Source organism: Apodemus sylvaticus, chromosome 4 (genome assembly GCF_947179515.1).
Source record: "Apodemus sylvaticus chromosome 4, mApoSyl1.1, whole genome shotgun sequence".
In the NCBI taxonomy this organism is placed as follows: domain Eukaryota; kingdom Metazoa; phylum Chordata; class Mammalia; order Rodentia; family Muridae; genus Apodemus; species Apodemus sylvaticus.
In genome coordinates this window covers 150125762-150143141 of record NC_067475.1, presented here as the reverse complement: position 1 = coordinate 150143141, position 17380 = coordinate 150125762, and positions in this window count along the sequence as shown.

Here is a 17380-nt window from a genome sequence, read left to right as displayed (position 1 = left end):
TAGAAAAAGCATTTTTAGCAGGCAGTAGAATTTTCCAGGAATCCTAACATTACAGGCTCCTTTTGTTTTTTAGTCACCCGTGCAGGACAGGTGGATTTGAAACGATAGGCCCAGACTAGAAGATATTTACATCTGAAGAACCTTATACAATGCCCTTGCCAAACAGGTGGGTGTTGGACAAACTAGAAAGAATTTACATTCAGTTGGTGCAAAGCTCAGAGCTGCCTCTATGGAAGCTTGTGAGGAACTGCTTTTGTCCTGCAGACCCCACCTAGGGAGTCTTTGACCAAAACAACCTTCTTAGCTTATCCAGGTGTGATTCAGGATACAGTTCATACTTAATACTCACAAAAACTCATTTTAGACTCAGGGAGTTTGACAAAATGTCCTTTAAAATATCTTTAAAAGTTTATATCAAGAAAATTGTTGTTGTCTGTGTTTGAGTTTCTAAATTTGTTACACAGGAAAACGTTTTACCTGGTTGATTTTATACTTCCTTGAGCCTTATGGTTATGCTAATTGTTCATTGGGCCTGCTTTACTAGATAAATCTTTTGATATGTAAATGTCATCCCCTCCTGCTTAAAGGATCATGCCTCAAAACAAAAAACACACTCAGATCCAAAGACCATCTTGGTGTCTGTGTGTCATTTTCACCATACCTGTGCCTTCTTGGACCAAAAGGAATCCTGATTATCCCGTGGCTGAGTCTGGACGGAGACAGTGAAGGTCCTTGATCCTCTTGGAATTGAACTTTGTACAGATAAGAATGGATAAGAATGGATCAATCTGCCTTTTTTCTATATGTGGACAGTCAGTTAAGCCAGCATCATTTGTTGAAAATGCTGTCTTTTTTCCTCTGGATAGTTTTAGCTCCTTTGTCAAAGATCAAGTGACCATAGATGTGTGTGTTCATTTTTGGGTCTTCAATTCTATTCCACAGATCTACATGGCTGTCACTGTACCAATACCATGCTGTTTTTTGTTTTTAAATCACTATTGCTCTATAGTACATCTTCAGGTTAGGGATGGTGATTCCCCCAGAAGTTCTTTTATTGTTGAGAATAGTGTTCCCTATTCTGTTTGTTTGATTTTTTTTTGTTGTTGTTGTTATTCCAAATGAATTTGAGAATTGCTCTTTTTAACTCTGTGAAGACTTGAGGTGGAATTTTGATGGAAATTGCATTGAATTGCTTTTGGCACGATGGCCATTTCTACTATATTAATTCTGCCAATCCACCAGCATGAAAGATCTTTCCAACTTCGGAGGTCTTCTTCAATTTCCTTATTCAAAGACTTAAAGTTCTTGTTACATAGATCTTTCACCTGTTTGGTTAGAGTCACACCAAGATATTTTATATTATTTGTGAGAATTGTGAAGGGTGACTGCACCCTGGAGTTGATCCTGTGCCACAGCTCTTCATTCCCAAATTATGCCTGGAGAGAGCTGGTCTCCCAGGAGTGCTGAAACACAGGCTTACAGGAGGGACAAGGCGCAGTCAGAGGCAGCAAGAGCAGCTATCACCACAGATAACCAGATGGTGAGAGGCAAATGCAAGAACATAAGCAACAAAAACCAATGCTACTTGGAATCATCAGAACCCAGTTTTCCTACCACAGTAAGCTCTGGATACCCCAACACACCAGAAAATCAAGACTCTGATTTAATATCATATCTCATGATGATGATAGAGGACTTTAAGAAGGACATAAATAACTCCCTCAATGAAATACAGGAGAACATAGGTAAACAGTTAGAAGTCCTTAACAAGGAAACACAAAAATCCCTTAAAGAATTATAAGAAAACACAACCAAACAGGTGAAGGAATTGAACAAATCCATCCAGGATCTAAAACTGGAAATAGAAACAATAAATAAATCACAAAGGGAAACAATTCTGGAGATAGAAAACCTAGGAAAGAGATCAGGAGTCATAATTGCAGGCATCACTAACAGAATGCAAGAGACAAAAGAGAGAATCTCAGGTGCAGGAGATACCATATAAAACATCAACACAACAGCAAAATGCAAAAAGCTCCTAACCCAAAACATCCAGGAAATCTAGGACATAATAAGAAGCCCAAACCTGAGGATAATAAGTATAGAAGGGAGTGAAGATTCCCAACTTAAAGGGCCAGTAAATATCTTCAACAAAATTAAAGAAGAAAACTTCCCTAACCTAAAGAAAGAGATGGCCATGAACATACAAGGAACCTACAGAACTCCAAATATATTGGATCAGAACAGAAATTCCTCCTGTCACATAATAATCAAAATACCAAATGCACAAAAAAAGAAAGAATATTGAAAGTAATAAGGAAAAAAGCTCGAGTAACATATAAAGGCAGACCTATCAGAATTACACCAGACTTTTCACCAGAGAGTCCAAAAGTCAGAGGTTATTGAGCAGATGTCATAGAGAACCTAAGAAAACACAAATGCCAGCCCAGGCTACTATACACAGCAAAACTCTCAATTACCATAGACAGAGAAACCAAGATATTCCATGACAAAGCCAAATTGAAACAATATCTTTCCACAAATCCAGCCCTACAAAGATGGAAAACACCAACACAAGGACGGAAACTACACCCTAGAAAAAAACAAGAAAGTAATATTTCAACAAACCAAAAAGAAGATAGCCACAGAAGCATAATTCTACCTCTAACAACAAAAATAACAGGAAGCAACAATCACTATTCTTTAATGTCCCTTAACATCAATGGACTCAATTCCCCAACAAAAAAGACATAGACTAACAGACTGGATATGTAAACAGGACCCAGCATTTTGTTGCATAGAGGAAACACACCTCAGTGTCAAAGATGGACACTACCTTAGAGTAGAGGGCTGGAAAACAATTTTCCAAGCAAATGGTGCCAAGAAACAAGCTGGTGTAGCCATTCAAATATCAGATAAAATTGACTTTCAACCTAAAGTAATCAAAAAAGATAAGGAAGGACACTTCATATTCAAGGAAAAAATCTACCAAGAAGAAATATCAATTCTGAATGTCAATGCTCCAAATGCAAGGGCACCTACATTCATAAAAGAAACTTTACTAAAGCTCAAAGTACATATTGCACCTCATACAACAATATTGAGAGACTTTAACATCCAACTCTCATCAATGGACAGATCATGGGAAACACAAACTAAACAGAGACCCATTGAAACTAACAGAAGTTATGAACCAAATGGATTTAGCAGATATCTAGAGAACATTTCTTAAAGTGCTTCTTGACCATTAGAAATTACTCTGTTGAATATTCTCTGTTTAGCTCTGTACCCAACTTTTTGATTGGATTGTTTGTTTTTTACTGTCTAATTTCTTGACTTCTTTTTATATTTTGGATATCAGCCCTTTGCCTCTTTCTGCTGCCTAGAGATCCAGATGTAAAACTCTCAGCCACTTTCTAACACTACATTTGCTTACACAATGCCATACTTCCTGCCATGGTGACAATGGACTAAACTTCTAAAGTATAATCCAGCCCCAACTAAATATTTTCCCTTATTTGAGTTGCCATGATCATATTATCTATTTACAGCTCTATAAATCCTAACTAAATAATATTCAAAGCCCTTGCATATTCAGAAACTGGGTGGATGGCAGAATATTTAGTACTGTACGTTAGTTGTTGTTATCTGCATTATTGAAGTATTACAAGGAGAAAAATCATATCAAAATCATTTCAATTATCAAAGATAACTGCTTTTTAAAAAGTAAAATAAAAGGAAATAGAACTTGTCTGTGTTTATTGTATGGCAGAGATGGACTTACTTTCTAGTAAATCTCAAATGAGAACATTAAAGCCATAGCTTTCCTAGTCAGCATTATTTAATTCTTCTAAATTCCTTCAGCAAACCAGTTGCAAAGGTTTAAGATAGAAACTGAAAGGAGGAAGTTGGGTTTTTTTGTAACAGTTATGTTCAGGCTGTGGTCACTTGACTGGGGACCATCTAGATAACCGGGAATGTGTGGTGGAGAAGCTTCTTCCTCTAGTGCTGGGCAAGAAATAGACTATGAACCCAGGATGACCCCAGATCATGGCCTCAGATCTTTCTCCTCCAGGAAGCCACACCTCCTAATTCTCTGCAACTTCCCAAGATAATGCTACCACCTGGGGACCAGATGTTCGAAACTGGAGCCCATGGGGCATTTCATTTTGAAATCATAACAGCCACCCAGCAGTTCTTCCTTTTTGTGTCATTTTTTTTTATTCCAGAGAAATATTTTAGATAATGGCATTATCATGAATTATAAATACTCTGTAATCTCCACTCCAAGGAACACAAACTCTGAAACAGAGAACAGAGCCTTTGCTCTAGAATCCCAAGTAACCTTTAACAAGATGATTGCCAGCTGCTGGTTTGGATTTTGGTTTTATCTGACTTCCTTATTCAATAGCCTTTCCTCCTTTCATATTAAAAGTTAAATTATGTGGTGTTATGTGGATGATTTATCTTTTTCTACAAATTCGTGTATTAAAACTCTAGCTGTAATACCTTTAAAAGTGGCTGTATTTGTACACAGAACTTTTAGAGATGAGCTTAAAATTAAATAAGATTACATGAATGGATGGTCCCACAGGAGCAAAGCTGGTTTGTTTTTGCTTTTTCTTAAGTATGAGATAATGTATTCTGGAGCAAAAAACATGTGTATATAGATTATATAGTCCACTTGATGTATGATGTCATTTAATTCTGATTTTTGGGGTCTAGTTAACTTGTCTAATGGAGAAGGTATGGTATTAAAAATCAAGTGCTATTACTATGTTGAGATCATCTGTTTTATATTCTAGTAGAACAGTTCCTATGAAATCGATCTTGCCAGAATTTGTGGTATATGTTCAGGATGGCAATATCTCTTGGTTAATTCTTCCCTTGATTAGAATAAAAGGTCCGTTATCTTTTATTTGTTTCAGTTTGAAGTTTATTTTGTTGGCTGTTAGGATAGTGACACCTGCCTACTCTCTGGTCCCATTTGCTTGAAATTTTACATTCTTTCAATTTAAAGTGGTACCTGTCTTCAAAGCTAATTTTAATCTCTTACTGACAGACGAATTTTGTTTCTTATCTATTCGGCCACCTATGTCTTTTGAGTAGAGAGCTGGGGCCATTAGTAAAATTATTATTTATAAAAATATTATTGAAAAGTGTGTGTTGGTTGTCTTCATTTATTGTACATTCGTTGTATTTCAGTGACTACGGCTTCACTTGTTTTCTTCCTCCACGCTCTTGGCTTCCAGTTTTCTCTGGAGAGCTGGTTTTCTGGACATAAATTCTTTTGGCTGTTTATATCATGGAAAAAAATTCTTACTCAGTCGGCCATGGCAGATTGTTTTGCTGGGTTCAGTAGTCTAACTTGGCAACTGTGATATTTTAGAACTTGGATTACACTGGTGTAGGCTTTTCTGGCTTTTAAACTTTCCATTGAGCAATTAGTTATTATTCTGATGGATTTTCCTTTATATGAATTTTTTACTATTGCAGTTTTTTGTATTATTCCTTTGTTCTGAATATTTAGTGTTTTAACTATAATATGCTATAGGGAGTATCTTTTATGATTACTTATTTTTCTTCATGTGTATGCTTCTTGAATCTGTATGGATGCATCTTACCTTAATGTGAGGGAAGTTTTCTTCTTTTATCTTGTTGAAAATCTGGTCTGAGACCTGGGATTGTTTTCTCTGTTTTCTATGCTTATAATTCCAAAGTTTGTTCTTTTTATGCTATCCCACCATTTTTGCATGTTTCCCTTATGTACTTTTATTTTTTCAGATTTTTATTTTTGCTTATATAATTGAAGACAAGGTAGAGGAGTTCCATTTCTCAAGTACTGGGATTACAGACATACACCACCAATCCCACCCAAGCATCTTAAATAAATCTCTTTAGAAAGCAAAGCCAGTGACCACTGGGAAGAAGGGACTGGTGAACTCTTCCTGGAGAGCATGATTGGTAGAGACTTAACAAATATTTCTTGAATAAGTGGTAGTGAATGGAGAAGTATGTTCCTGAGGTAGCAGGGTCAGGTCTAATAACATAGTCCAGATGCCTCAGCCTTACAGGGGTATTTGTATGCCAACAGTGGGACATAATTTCCAGATCCTCATTTATTTTTATCAGTAAGTCTCTAGATTCTGACTGTATCAGTTCTGTCTTGCCTTCCTGTTGGAGAGCAGTCCCCAGCACCTGACCTTTATCATCTCTTGTCATCATGTGGAGGGAGCTAGTTATGTGGTAACTGTGCTAATGGTACTGATTATGCAATGTGTCTGATTGGGCAACCATGGCTAAGGCCTTAGTGGACCTTGACACAGTTGATATTTGCTATGCATTTCTGGACTAAGATATGAAATAACAGACAGTCGTTAAGTAACCTTTTATTAAATTCCAGGGTTCTTGAAAATTTATGGAACTATGTTCTTTGGGAACTACCCGACTGTATTGTTTTTTGACTTTGGATCACCAGAAGCCCTACTGTGCCTTTATACAATAACCCCTGAACATAATGAATTGGTTTATAAATGAAAAATGAATTTCAGTTAGATCAGTAACAAACTCTTTAATTCTAAGCCATACTTAATTAAAGAGAGATTATTATCTGAATGAAAACTGACAAATAAAATCCCACACTGTCCATATTGATAAAAGAAAGGTTGAACGTTATGAGATGAAAGGCCTTGAGAACTTTTTGGAAAAAATTCAGGTAGCTATACACAGCTGCTATTAAGTCAGCTAGGAAGAGAAGCCTCGGGGAAGGCATGATTTTACTGGTGCAGACAATGGTTCCGCTCATATCATGGCCATTCAGGATAAATTTATTATAGTGTAAATGTAGTCATGAACCTTGAATACCACAAGTACCAAAGCCCATAGTATTTACAGATAAAAAGACCATCAGAAACAGAAAGTGACACAGGATTACAAATTCCTTAGTGAAAGACAATAGACTTGGGTCTTAAATTGTCTGGGCAAATATTCCAAATCCTTCCACCTGCTAATATTCAAAAAGCAGACTCATATTAAAGGTTAGTCTTGAAAACATGCATAAATAACATTATATAGACGAGGCAGGTTACATTTAGAAATATGTATGTAATTTATATGTATGCAAATAACAACAATCAATGAAAAATGGGCCATGAATTTGCAGGAATTTGAAAGAGCAAGGAAGGACATATGGGAGGATTTGGAGGAAGGACAAGGAAGGGAGAAATTGTGTAATTATATTGTAATCTCAAAAATAAAAAAAAAATCACAAACACATTGGAAATGGCTTCTTGCTAACTATACCCGTAAGTCAGATAATCTCCCAGACCCCATTAGAGAAGCTTCTCCTAACACTAGATGACAGTTCACATTGCGCCCCTCAAGGTCAGTGTACAGAGAACGTGGCTGTGGGGTACTCGCCCCTCACTCAGGCCCTCATTTGAATCATAGCCCTCACCCCAGAGCTGAGGAACCTTTGCAGAAGAGATTACCACAGTCAGAGGTGGTGTTTAACCTTCAAGACACAACAGGGCAGATACACTTGTACACTCATAGTGATTGTGATAACATGCACAAGGGCTGTGCAAGTTCCAGCCAGACAAAAGCCCCCTTGCATGGGGTGGGGGCAGGAGCAGTGGGGGAAATGAGGGTGGGTGGGTGGGGCAAAATTAGGAAATATTGGTTGTTTTGTCCAGTTGTAGAGAATGAGGTTATATTTTTGTACTTTATAATTCTGAGAATAAAACCAATAAAATAACTGATTATTTTTCTCTGTGAAAATGCTGCTACATAAAGTGCTATTGCTAGAACTTGCTTGGCCACAGTATTTAGTTTTTGTTTCCACTCTGACTCCAACACAGTTACTGCTTTTATGTAATCCCATCACTAGCCAAGTGCTTGATATTTGTTGGAAGAGAGGAGAATGAGTTTGTTGTTCTTGTTTTCTTTAAATGATGTGACCTCTGGTAGGTCAGCCATAGGCAAGGCAGGGCCCAGTCTCAATACTATCTGGACAGCACAACATGGACTTGATGGGACAAGAAAAGAAGAAGATGAGGAATAGGAAACCTTAGAGCTGTAGTAAAGTATGGGAAGTTGGGAACATGGTAAGAACAGGTGTTGAGATGGGTGAATATGTTCAAACTATATTTAATGACATTCTTAAAGATTTAATAAATACATTTTTATTAATTAATTATTTTATTTATTTAACATCCCAAATGTTGCCCTCCCTCCTTGTCCCCCCTCCTAGAGTTCTGCACCTCATCTCCTTTCCCCTTTTACTCTGAGACTTGATGCACCCTGCTGTAACCCCATCCCTTGGGTATCAAGTCTCTACATAATTAGGCATATCCTCTTGCACTGAGGCCAGACAAGACAGTCCTCTGTTTCATATGTGCCTGGGGCCACAGACCAGTCCATGTATACTCTTTGGCTGGTGGCTCAGTCTCTGGGAGCTCTGACAGGTCTGAGTTAGTTAATACCTTTGGTCTTACTACAGTGTTGCCATTCCCTTTAGCTCCGTGAATCCTTCCCCTAACTCTTCATAGGGGTCCCTGACCTCAGTCCAATGCTTGACTATGAGTATCTGCATCTGTCTCAGCCAACTGCTAGTAGGCAGAGCCTCTCAGAGGACAGCCATGCTAGCTAGACTCCTGTCTGCAAGTACAACATGACATTAGTAATAGTGTCAGGGTTTGGTGCCCACCCATGGGATGGATCCTAACTTGGGACAGTTGCTGGTTGGTCATTCCTTCAGTCCCTGCTCCAGTTTTGCTCTTGAATTTAGACAGAAGCATTTTTGCTCTTGAATTTAGACAGGAGCAATTTTCGGTTGAGAGTTTTGTAGGTAGGTTGATGTCCCCATTCATCCACCAGGGGTCCTGTCTGATTACTGGAGGTGGTCTCTTCAGGTTCCATATCCTTACTGTTGGGCATTTTGGCTTAGGTCACTCACATTGAGTCCTGGGAGCCTCCACATCCCAGCTCTCTGGGACTTTTTAAAAGTTCCCCCACCCTCCACTCCTGGCAGCTGCATATTTCCATCCATTCTCCTGACTGCCTGGGCCTCTCTCCTGTTCCTGGCCCCCACAACTGACCCTATCCACCTTGTCCCTTCCCCCTTCCCTCTCCCCCCTCCCTGGTCCCTCCCATTCTGTCTCCCATGATTATATAAAGAATTTTTAAAACATATCAGAAAGTAAGACTGTTGAATTTTTTCCAAGAGTAATTTTATACTGGAAAAATATTTGGGGAAAGTTAGGAAACTTTCCCCATGGATAAATGAGATAAATTAATTCCATATTTTAGATTTTAACTGGTTAATTTTATATGCTGTCTGAAATTAACATTATAATGGCATACAAGTCTAAGTTGTTTTCCCATTGGCTATTCAATAATCTCATTTATTACATGGAATATTTATAAAACTATAAAGTATGGGTCTAATTTTTGCATCACAATTCATGATATAAATATAATCACTAAAGAAATCAGTGCTTTTGAACTACTAAGACTGAGCTAGTTTCTTGCTAAGCAACAAGGAAATACAACAGTGTTTTCTTTGAATTAATTATTTAATCACAAGCACTTGCTCTTATACTTATGGAAACTGTTAGTTATACAAAGTCTGAACCTGTCTGACCTTTTGACTTCCAGCCAATAGAATATAGTAGAAGAGATGATGTCTTCATTTTGAGCCTTGGCCTCAAGAGTCTGTTGTGTTTGTGAAGACATGACTCATCCCTGCTGGCCCCACAGCCGACCACAGACTTGAGCAGCCCAGCTGACATCAGCCCAGCCCAGCCCAGTGAGCCCCGTCCAGCCCAGTGGGCCCCGCCCAGGTGGCCTCAGACTATACTGCCAACCTAGAGAATCCTGTTCTCGAAAATGGCTCTTGCTGCTGTGTTTTGAAATGGTTTGTTAAACAATAGTTACTGTTACAGAGGCCATATTTTTATTTGCTGCCAACCAAAAGCAAAATTAGGAAATATTGGTTGTCATGTCTAGTTGTAGAGAATGAAGTTATATTTTTATACTTTATAATTCTGAGAATAAAACCAATAAAATAACTGATTATTTGTCTGTGTGAAAATACTGCTACATAAAGTGCTATTGCTAGAGCTCGGCTGGCCACAGTATCTAGTCTCTGCTTCCATCCTGACTCCAACATAGATACTGCTTTTATTATTATAAACACTCATATAATGATCACCTTTGCATTAGAGGACTAGTTAATCCCAAAACTTATTCATATTTATGGGTCAGTGTGCATCTTTACCTCACAGAGACATTTACATAGGGCTAGTCCACGACGCCTTCATCGCTATTGCCAATTATGATACTGCTAATGGCATTTGCAGCTTAATACTTTCATGGCATTTCTATTATAAATTTAAATCCTCAATTCAATTATGAGAAAATAGATGAATACAAGGCCTGAAGATAGCTCATTAGGTAGAGTCATTTGCTGCTAAGCCTGATAACTCTAATTCATTATCTGGGTTTCAAAGGACAGACTGCTGTAAGTTGTCCTTTGACCTCGAAATGGAAGCTATGGTGGAAGACACCCATACACACACACACCCCACAATAAATAAATGTAATAAAATTTAGAAAATAAGCAAATCCAAATTGAAGGACGTTCTTTAATTAAGTTAGGGTTATAAAGATGGTGGAGGAGAACAGCAAGGACCAAACCAAGGACATGCGATAGCAAAATGCAGCACAGGCCTCCACAGTGGATCTTTTTAGTATAAAGAATATTTTGGGAATACTGGACAAATATGGGCAGAGTTCATGATTAATGACAGCAGGACATGTGTGGTTGGATTGTGATTATGTAAGAAATATTCTTGTATAAACAAGGAATTATGTGTTCAAGTGTTTGGTGGTTTTATGGACTTATGACTTGTTTTTCAATAGTTCAGCTAAGAAAAGTTAAGAATAAAAACAACATTTCAAAACAATAAATATTAATACCAGGGTTGTCATGGTCCCATAAACTGATGATGATGATAAGTTCTTCTTTACTTCAGTAATTTGTTTATGATTATCAGACTTACTGGCCTTAAATAGTGCCTTGGGTCTTATTTCCCATTATTTTCCCATTCCCATTTACTTATTTTATTTGCTTTGCTTTTGTTTTGCCTTATTTGGGGGAGGAGCAGTGCCATGGGTGCTGGGATTACAGCTCTCTTCATTGTTTAAAAAAATGTAGGAAAAATCCAATGGGCATGTCAAACTGAAGCACTTAGCCAGATTTCTTAACCTGGAACCAAATACAATAAAATGACTACAAGTCAGAAATATCCTATACATAGGTAGATAGACAGACAGCATATAAAATGTTTAAACCTCATGCTTTGATGACCAAACATGTAGTATGGTAATTAGTAAACTGTTCATTTGCATGTAGCAAGCCAGATACAACTGATTTTGTTGTCATTGTTTATTTCAGAATGGTCTGCATGTGACAAGTATGACCTTCTGCTTATGTTGTCTGATTCGAGACTTATTCATTATTCATTATAACTAATGCCTCATCTTAGATGAGTTTTAAGTGTGGTATTGAGTTTTAAAGGAAAATTCTAACACTGTTCTATAGGGAAAATGACAAGATAATTATACTGAGAAAAGTATGCTGTGTGGTAAAATCCAAGAGCCAGTCTAATAAATGTAAATTATGGAGACATATGGATTGTGCCTTTATACTGAAGTTATACAAAGCTATAATCATTTTAACTATTAAGTCTTTATAAATAGATAATTTTATAAATAGATAATATAAGATGGTGTGTTGTCCTACAATTGTCTATGTAATACACAATTATATCTGTATTATGTAATGTCGCAGTTATTTATTCAGCAAACCTAAGATTATTTTCCTGCAACTAGGATAACTGTCTGGATCCATACACCATTTATGGGTAATAATTTTAGATAACTTTCAAATTAGAAGAAAGAAGATTGCATTTTTTATTTATGGGAAAGTTCTTAAGGTTAGAAGAACAGTTCAATAAGGAGCAAACATACGGATGTAGATACAGTAAAAACACACAATTCTCTGTGTGTAACAGTAAAACATAAAGCAAATATGAGACAAAGCGAGAGGTAGTGAGTTTCCAAATAACAAGATGAAAAACAACTAGAGGTGTGGGAAAAGGATGATGTGTTTATAAGAGACAAGAAATAACAAGAGGAGAGATATAAACACTGAGCCAGTCTTCAAGGAAATTAGGTGAAAATCATAAGTCTCCGCAGTCAAAGGTGTCTGCTACGCTGCAAATGCCATTAGCAGTATCATAATAGGCAATGGTGGTGAAGGCATCGTGGACTAGTCCTATGTAAATGTCTCTGTGAGGTAAATTTGCAAGCTGACCCATAAATATGAATCTGTTTTGGGATTAACTAGTCTTCTAATGCAAAGGTGATCATTGCACAAGTGTTTATAATAATAAAAGCAGGATCTGTGTTGGAGTCAGGGTGGAAGCAAAATCTACTGTGGCCAAGCAAGTTCTAGCAATAGCACTTTATGTAGTAGTATGCAGACGTTAAAATGGGGTCACATGTGAACAAAAGGGAGGGTAGAAGTCTCAGCAAGCACAGGACAACACTGCATGTCTTGTGTAATTACAGGTCACTGTCACAGGAGAACCAATGTAAACAGACAAGCCAGATGATTATCAGGATGTTAACAGATTAAGTGCCACGGAATGAGAGACTCTCTAAAGAATGTTTTTCCTATTTTCCCAAATTTAAAAAAAAATATTGACATTATGATTTTAAAAAAAAGTCAAGAGAAGAGATGATGCTTGTAGTTGACTGGAAGTGTCTTCTGTCCAAAGATTTAATAAATGTCCCCTAGAGTTCATGAAGTGATCATCCACCTGGGAATGACTGCACGCTGCAGAAGCACAGCTGGATGATTGTAGAAGAAGCTGGGACCCTGCTGAGAGCTGATGACAGCGCCACAGATGGAAGCGAAGCGCCAACCTACAAGAGCTTTCCCATGTGGCTGTAGCTGTGAAACACTGAGGCTCCACCAACTCGCCCAACGCTCACTGGTCGTGAAACCAGCCTAGTTTTATCTTCAGCGCATGCCTGCCTCTGTCTTCCCAGCCTTTCATACGACTAAGTTCACGGCGTTCATTCCGTTACAGAATTACTAATCGGAAAGGAAATTAAACAAAACTTTGTTTTGTTTTGATTGATTGATTCTTCTCCCATATATTACACCCAGACCACAGTTTCCTTTCCCTCTTTTTTTCCCAGTCCGTCCCTGTTGCCTGCGCCCTGGACTACTCGCTGTCCACCATACCTGCCCTTGGGGGTTGGAGGTGAGGTGGTGAGGAACAGGTGAGAAATATCCCACAAACTCTTAATACTGCTGCACGCTCCTTTAATACCCTCCACCGATGCCCCATTGGTCCCAAGAAAGCATCTCTTCAAAAAAGCAGTTCTTGATTGGCTGGTATTGGCTCCAGCAATCCTTGGCTCTCAAGCAGTTCTCAATTATTAGTTCTTTCTTTTTAAAGATATATTCTTTATTTACATTTCAAATGATTTCCCCTTTCCTGGTTCCCCCCTCCCTGAAAGTCCCATAAGCCCTCTCTCCTCCCTCTGTTCCTGGTATTCCCCTACACTGCTGTATCCAGTCTTTCCAGGGCCAGGGCGCTCTCCATCCTTTTTCTTGGGCATCATTTGATATGTGAATTGTGTCTTGGGTAGTCTGAGCTTCTGGGCTAATTATTAGGTCTTCCTGCAGGAGATGCTTTTGGAGCTAAGCAGCCCTGGGCATTTACATAGAGGCGGCCCCTTCATTCCTGCTATAACCTCCCTCTCCCCCAGATCCATTCCTCCTCCATTTCTTTCAGAACAGAGCAGGGCTACAGGGGATATCAACCAAACAGCAAGGTACACTAAGACTATATCACAGCTGGATGAGGCATCCCGGGATTTGGGGAAGGAAAGGACAATGGGAGTCAGACAGCCCCCAACGGGAGTCAGAGACAGCCCCCCACTCCGGCTGTTAGGAGTCCCACTGGAACACCACACTACGTGAGTAATGTAATGAGTGGAAGGAGGACCTTTTCGTTCCTACAGGAACCATTTCAAATGTCTACAACGCATTTGAGCTGGTAGTACCACCAATACAGGAAGTACCTGGGTTTTACCCACAGTGTCGCTGCTGCTTGAGGCGGAGGGTGTTTAAAGAGAATGTAAGACAGCAGGAGTAATTTCCATGTGGCTTTATAATCCTGTCTCCAAACTACCAAGGGAGAAAGCATATCACGCTTTCTGTGAACTGTGTCTTTTGCAACTTGAGAGTCAAGTTCGGGTTTCTTGACGCACCCCTGGGTATTAAACCTGAATTAATTATTGTGTCCAATTTCCTCCATCTAGTCCCTAAGACAAGTGCAAACAAGCAAGCAAAGGTTACACCATGGCCAAAAGAAATCACATCAAGGGAATGCTCAGTGATCTGCTGGTAGAAGAAATAAAAAGGTCCAGGGGGAACACAAATTAAAACCTGTTGTGTATATCTCATATCCTGTTTAATTCACACTTTCCGGGTATGGATTAAATCACATAAAAAAATGCCCCTAACTATGAAAGGAGGAGGTTTCTTCCTTTCTTTTCTTATCACCTTTTCTTCCCTCAGGAGAAAGTGGGTGGGCCAGGTGCTTATGTACTTGTGGATATGAGAAAAAAATGTTTTTTTCATGGCTGGTGTGAGAAATGACTCATGACAGCAAACAGAGAAGTCTCTGAAGCTGGGCCTTGCTTCAGAAAGGGTGTTAACTCCTTGAAGTGCTTTATTTCTTGTGATAACTTCCCAGTAAGTAATAATGAAGGAAGAATTAATGAAGAAATTTCATTTTGACTTCTCAAAACTATATGCTATTCTTCCTTTTTGTCTTGGCCATAATTATCTATGATATATCTTATTGAAGGACACCAAGTTGGTTCTAGACAGGAAAATAAAAATGCTTCTTATTCTCTTTATTAAAAACACAACTGAGTGGCTCCCTCCTCTGAAAATAATTTCGTAGAGGTCTATTCATTGCACAGTGACGCAAAAGCAAAGAGAGAAGAAGAAACTGAGGTCCCAGTATTCATTTGAGAGGATGTGCCTGGTAACCGAACCATCTGCCGACCAGGAGGCCTCACTTCAGGGCTTCCCCATCTCTCACAGTACTGGCTGGAGAGCCTTTGGGAGACACTTATCTGAGTCGCAGCAGCTATCAGAAGGCTACATGCTGATGTGATAGCTGCCTGGTATATATCGTGGGTTAACTGGGACCATCTGATACATGGCAACTTAATCCAAAAGAATAATAGATCTTAATAATTCTCTGTGTAGTCATGATCCATTTTAGCCCCTGACTGAATGGAGGTCTCTGCTTCAGGCCATCTGAATGCTTCAAGAAGACTCATACTTTGTATAAGTGTTGGACATGTAATTGAAAAAAAAAACTTTCATGTAGCCTTTTAGAGTATAGTATTATTTTTTCATTATTAAAACTGTTATTAAAATTTGATTGTTTTTATTTAAATGTGCTCATAAAAAGCATTTAAAACTTGAAATTAGATTTATTTTAGCTCATGTGATGAGTGTTTTGCCTGTATGCATGTGTGTAGACCAGGTACATGCCTGGTGCCCATTGATGTCAAAAGAGGGCATCAGACACCCTGGAACTGGAGTTATAGATAGTTGTAAACTACTGTGTGTGTGCTGGGAACCGAACTTAGGACTTCTGTAAGAGCAGGTGTTCTAAACTGCTGAGCCATCTTTCTAGCCTTTCAAAAAGCTCTTGTATTTGAAATACTTACCCTCATATCCACAAGTACAGATAGCTCTCATTCTCACCAGAGAGCTGCATTTTTTTTTTTTTTTACAGTAGATAGAGGCTTTACAGAGAACAAATGACCATCCAGTGCCCAGCAGCAGCTGATGCATTTAGATCAGTTACAATGTTTCAGCTTACAAGATGTAAGTGGTCGTGCGGTGTATTTGTACTTCTTTGATATCAGTTTCAGTCTATAAGTAGTCCTTGAAATAAAAACACAAGGATTGAAACAGGTGTTATATACAATTCAGAGCCCATGCAGGAGCCAGCGCTCATCTAAGGTGCACTAAGTTTACAGGCTCAGTCTTTTATATTGTTAAGAAACAGATAAGAGATCTGTGTGATAGGATAGCATTTTTTTTTTAACGTCAAGAAACTCAGAACCATAACTACAATGATAAGTTTAACAGAAATAGATAAGCTTTTAAAATGGTTTCCTTCGGGAGATTAATTTTGTCTCTATTTTTTTTTACTTTGAGGATTACTGAGAGCTAAGCAATGAAATACGACTTTAAGACTTAGTATTATTTTTAATTTATTAGTCTACTGTTCAGGAGCTTTTCTTTGATGACAATTTTTAAACGTGTCTAGCCTTTTGTGTAATTTCAAAGAAAATGTTTTTGATATTCTGTTTCTAACTGACCACAGATACTTCTCAGAGTTATGAGCCTGATACTGTGTCCACTGGCTCATTCATATCACTAATGAATTCGCTATGGTGTGGTCAGGGAACAGTTCCTGTCCTCAGAGATCAGGGGCTACCTGGTCCCATGCTGTGGCTCTCAGAGTACTTAATTTCCCTTTATCTTAATTCTTATCTAATGTGGTCTAATGCAAGCAAGCTAGGTATTCATCCAGGGTCCTAAATATAAGAAAACAGAAACAGAAGCCCCAAGTTTCTTTCTCAGAATGTAGTTTGGGGGCTTGGGGAAGGCCGCCTGGAAAAGGGCCAGATGAGCACAGCTTTTCTTCCGTTACCTTCTGGTGTCTGCTTTTCCACTGCAACACCGTTCCACTCCGTGCGAACTGTGTCCTCAGAATGTAGCCCGTTTGCTCTTCCTCGGAATCCCGCATGTGTCAATTCTCATAATTGATTCTTTTAATTGGGCTTGACTGGTAGTAACGATCACAGCTTTTCTGGAATGTCTCATCTGCATCTATCCTATGAATCATTTAAGACCCTTTGCAGGTCTCAGCATTTCTGTGAGAACATTCCAGCTTGTTTAAGTGGAAGGAAGCACTGTGTCTGTCTGTGGACTCTACAGGACCAGAGCACTCTGTAGCTCTATCAAGTACGCTTCCACACCAGACGCGGTGACCACCAGCCTTCCTCGCCAAACCGTGCGGTGTAAAAGTGTCATGTACCCTGAGCACTTCGTCCGCCACCTGCCCACACTCACACCTACACTGTGCTTGCTTCTGGGGTGTGGTGGCCTTTAAAGAGCTATTGGAAGAGTGATGACTCACTCACCGCCGTAGAGCCACCCTCCCCACCCCACACAGCCTCACTGGCTTTCTCTTCCCATCCT